The sequence below is a fragment of the Rhinopithecus bieti genome, unplaced genomic scaffold (genome assembly GCF_001698545.2).
Source record: "Rhinopithecus bieti isolate Rb0 unplaced genomic scaffold, ASM169854v2 scaffold_5626, whole genome shotgun sequence".
In the NCBI taxonomy this organism is placed as follows: Eukaryota; Metazoa; Chordata; class Mammalia; order Primates; family Cercopithecidae; genus Rhinopithecus; species Rhinopithecus bieti.
Window position 1 is genome coordinate 6,564,803 of NW_016805666.1, and position 5,426 is coordinate 6,570,228.

Genomic DNA, 5,426 nt, shown 5'->3' on the forward strand with positions numbered 1-5,426 from the left:
CCCCCCTGGGCCTCCTCCCCTCGCAAGCTCCCAGGCTTTGGCCCCGGCCCGTGGGCGGGTTGACGGGCGGGCGTCTGGGCGGGCAGTCCCCAGCTCCGTGCGCTCTGGGCGTGCGAGCTTCGGGAGGAGCTGGACTGCAGCGAGGGTGCGTGTGTGGCCCCGACACCCTTTTCCCGGCCCCACGCCCGCCCCGATGCTGCGCGTCCCTGCCCTGCCCTGCCCCTAGCTGGCAGCAGCAACAGCGGTCGTAGAGCCAACCGGAGCCTCCCCCCGAGCGAGGAAAGTGAAGTGGAAACAATGTGAAATTCACCAGCTCTGAAATCAACAAGCTGCCGGCTCCGGTGTTACGGAGCCAGCACCAGCGTCTCCATTTAAAGGGACAGCGCACCCAGTGTAAAGGAAAATAAATAAATGACAGAGGTCTGCGCGCATATGCCACTTGCCAATCCGTACTTGGGAAGACGCGCGAGGTGTGGATGCATTCTTTCTCCACCTCCACGGCCGTCCCCCCATCCCCTTTCTGGGCAGGGTTCGTCAAGCGCATTCAAGGAGAAGAAAGTCTTCCTCCGTTTGATTTTAAGGGCGGTGTCCTGGGGGAGGACATCTCCGTGCGCGTTTACCTCTCTATCCCAAGAACTCCAATACCTTTAAATAGTAAAGGAAACTGCCTTAAGGAATATGAAACCTGTCTTCTACCCTTTTCCTCTTGGATTGCCAAGATGATAGGATGGAGCGTATCAAAAAAGAGAGTCCACATCTAACCCAGTATTGGCACTCCCACTAACCCCTAGAATATCCCTACCTTTGCCCAAGGTGATGAATGACCTGAATAACAGTTTATCTTAACATATAATGAGTTAATGAGATTCAACCTACTCTACTATAAAGGCAGGGAAACTGAAGTGTGGGTGTGGGAGCGGGGAAACAATGAATTGCCCCGGGTTCCAAGGAATGTTGAATGACAAGATGAAAATTTTCTCATTCAACGGATAAAATTTGAGTACGCACTATTTGCCAGATGGAGTGACAGAATGTGACAGTGATAGCCAAAAGACGTGACTCCTACCATGGAGTTAGGCTTACATGACAAGGCAGGTTCAATCTAAGTCATAGTCCTTTAGGCAGAATAGAGTCTCAGAGGTGTTTTTGGTGTTTATGGGGTGTGTCACTCAAACACTTAGGAGGCCCATGGCTCTGAGAAACATAGGTTATCTTATCTTCCTCCCTGATTGTCCAAAACCTCTCTTCTCTATCCCACATTCCCTGATTTAAATCAGGTCTTTCTCACTTTCTTACCGAGTTCTGACGGCCAAGAATACAAATTGTTTTGTTGGACATGGAAGGAAGTACATGCTCTTCCATGCCTTCCTTTATAAAACGGGAATAATAACTCCTGTCTCACAGGTTGTTTTAAGGATTACATGAGGGAAAACAGGCACTTAGTACAAGGACTGACGTAATAAGTACTTAGCTATTATCAGCTTCTACTATTATTGTTATTAATTCTTTCACTTTTCCTCAGTCTAGTAACAACTTGTTGCTATAGTGATCTTTAGAAAACACAGATCTGACCACTGACATCCCCCTGGGATTCCTCTCTTCTTTACTCCCTTTACACCAAAACCAATTCCTCATCTGCCTTTTTCTTAAAGCTTTCCCAAGACCCTCCCCTCAAGCTGGTGGCAACTTTTCCTTCCTCAGACCCTACTCTTAGAAGCTTTCATATGATGCTAATGAATGTTGACCTTGCTTCATCGTTGTTTTTTGTTTTGGGTTGTGTGTGTGTGTGTGTGTGTGTGTGTTTGAGATAGGGTCTTGCTCTGCAGCCCAGGCCAGAAGCTTTCATATGATGCTAATGATTTTGACCTTGCTTCATCATTGTTTTTTGTTGTGGATTTGTGTGTGCGTGTGTGTGTGTGTGTGTGTGTGTGTGTGTGTGTGTGTGTGTTTGAGACAGGGTCTTGCTCTGTAGCCCAATCCAGACTGCAGCGGCACAGTCGTGGCTCACAGTATCTTCAGCCTCCTGTGCTCAAACAGTCCTCGCATCTAGGTCTCAAAGGGATTACAGGCATGAGCCACCACACCTGACCACTTCATCGTTGTTAATTTAAGTTTTAAACTAAAAGATTACTGGGGAAGAGGACTGCATCTTATTCATCTTTGTATTTCCTGCAGCATATGGTCCTACAGAAGGGTCCTCTATGTTTATTGAATCAAGTAGTGAGTGAAGAACTTTGGCAAAATGAGTTAATGTCTCTTACTTTTGGTTTCCTTCTCTTTGAAACACACTTCCTCACCCCCTCAGCATGAAAGAGGATCCATGCCTAGATAAATGCTAGTGGACTGATGAGGAAGTGACTTAAAAGCTCTGGTTTTTACGCCAGGCATGGTGGCTCACGCCTGTAATCCTAACACTTTGGGAGGCCGAGGCGGGTGGATTGCCTGAGCTCAGGAGTTCAAGACCAGCCTGGGCAACACGATTAAATCCCATCTCTACTAAATTAACAAAAAATTAGCCAGGTGTGGCAGCATGTGCCTGTAGTACCAGCTACTCAGGAGGCTGAGGCAGGAGAATTGCTTGAACCCGGGAGTCAGAAGTTGCAGTGAGCCAAGATCGTGCCACTGCACTCCACCCTGGGTGGCAGAGTGAGACTCTGTCTCAAAAAAAAAAAAAAAAAAAAAAAAAAAAGAGGCTCTGGCTTTTGCAGCTCTGCCATGCTGCCCTGACTTTTCATCCTGAGAGGATATTAACATTACCTGGGCAGTAGCAGAAGCCACACAAGTGTTTGGAACTCCAGCACAAATTGATCCACTCCCACCTGTCAGTGCTTCGCTAGTGATCAACAGCAGGCACCTGTGCCACAGCTGGCTGAGGCCGTCCTTCCATAGCGCAGAATGGTTCTAGTTACCTCCAAACCACGTACAGCTAGAAATACTTCAGACAACAAAATCAGAACACTTTTTATTGGTTAATTTCCAAGCATATGAATGAGGCATCATTACTCTTCCCTTATTTTTACCTTTTCTTTTCTTTTCTTTTTTTTTTTTTTTTTTTTTTGAGACGGAGTCTCGCTCTGTGGCCCAGGCTGGAGGGCAGTGGCGCGATCTCGGCTCACTGCAAGTGCCGCCTCCCAGGTTCATGCCATTCTCCTGGCTCAACCTCCCGAGTAGCTGGGACTATAGGCGCCGCCACCTCGCCCGGCTAATTTTTTTTTTTGTATTTTTAGTAGAGACGGGGGTTCACCTTGTTAGCCAGGATGGTCTCGATCTCCTGACCTCGTGATCCGCCCGCCTCGGCCTCCCAAAGCGCTGAGATTACAGGCGTGAGCCACCGCGCCCGGCCTATTTTTACCTTTTCCTGTGATATTTATATCCATAGAGAAACAACAGGTTGTTAGCAGAAAGTATTCCCGTTGTGCCATAGTGCTGGGCCTTGGGGGTTTGAATGAGTGAGTGGTCTCTCTGATGTTCCTCATTGTCTGTTCTCCTTTCCATCAACCAGATCAGAATTCTATGAATCATGGACCCTCAGTGAGCCTGCATATCCAGATAATGTGGTTGGATGGTAAACTAACACCTTCCTAGGCTCTCATAGACCACTGATAAGATTGTGTCAATATCCCTTGTTGAATTAGAAGAACAGAGAAAAAAGATCAAAAACCATAATTTCCTGAACTGATCTATTGGGATACTTTAACCTCTGAGCTTTTCAAGGGCAAGTACTCTGTGTCTTTACCTGTGTAAACACTGCATTTAATTTAGTTATTGCCCATCTTATGACCTTAGTTAATATGTTCAAATGAATATATAAAAGAACGAATGAGGCCGGGCACGGTGGCTCACACCCATAATTTCTGCACTTTAGGAGGCCAAGTCGGGTAGATCATGAGGTCAGGATTTCAAGATCAGCCTGGCCAACATAGTGAAACCCCGTCTCTATTAAAAATACAAAAATTAGCTAGGCATGGTGGCACGCACCTGTAGTCCCAGCTACTCAGGAGGCTGAGGCAGGAGAATCGCTTGAACCCGAGAGGCAGAGGTTATGGTAAGCCGAGGTTGCACTACTGCACTCCAGCCTGGGCAACAGAGGGAGACTCCATCTCAGAAAGTAATAATAATAAAAAAGAGTGAATGAACTAATACCATCCAAGTCCAAGAAGTCAGAATTTAGGTCATTTTTGCTACAATTTACATATCTCAATGTAAGCTATCTATGGTTTCCCAGTATTTAGCTAAGTGTTATCATAAATGAAAATATTTCTGCATGTATTTAATTAAAAGCCCCAATTTTTATGACTTTTTCCCCCTGTGTATGTTATATGACCTAAGAGAAGGAAGGGAGATAGAGGGGAAAGTGGAAAGAGAGAGAAAATAATTATTAGAAGATATTAAAGAGTATCTGAGCCTTGTAATAAAAATGCATATCTCTAGAATTTTGACAGATGGACAAAGGTCAGTGGAGTCTACCATCTAAACAAGCACCAAGGTAGGCTTTTCCTTTGCTGGCTCTTGCAGCATCAAACAGAACCGAGTAACAGCCTGCATCTCCAAGCTGCAGTCACACTTAGAGGTAGAACTTGCCCTTCTACTCCCAACTCCGGAATTTTATTAGCATGTGAAAGAAGTCTTCATCTTGCTTCTCTGGAGCTGTTTGTTGTTAAATACAGCTCTGAAGTTCTGTGGCAAACTCTGAGCCATGAATAACTGGGCTGTGCAGAACCTGCATTAAAAATAGCAAGCTCCACATCCACATGACGGATTAACAAAATATAATTTTAAACAAAGATTCTCTGGTCTGACGGAGATTTAAATAGCAGCCTAGGCTACAAGATCTGGCCTTCTTGGGCAGCTGGGTTTTCAATACAAGTCTAACAAATGGAAGTGCCCTGGTTTTTTTATGATTTGAAATGCAGGCAGGAAAAAGAGAGGCAAACATCACAGACGTGTGGAATGTTGACAGTAGAAGGAACTTAGATGATAAATTCCATCTACCACCCTTATTTAGCAGATGGGAGAATGAGGGCACAGAAAGAGAAAGGAGACTTGACTAAATCGTAGAGACAATTCTGTTTCTATTTTTCATACTAACTTTAAATTTACTAAATATTTGTTATTGTGTTTCCAGACTGCCAGAAAGAACATGAAAAATGCCATGAAATTTCATCAAAATTATAATTAAAAAATAAAAATAAAAAAAGGAGAGTGGCCCTTGGGCAAATGCACTCATTGCACTTGGAAGTTAAATGTCAGTAAACCAGAAATTGCTGACATTTGGAATTACTTGGCTAATAGGTAGACAATGAAGACCAGAGCTAAATCTCTTTTGTAGTCATAAGCAAAGGTGCGCATGTGCCTGCTTGGGGCAAATTGGGCAGTTTTACTTCTGATGAGATTATGCTGTTGAATTTTTTTTTTTTTTTTTTTTT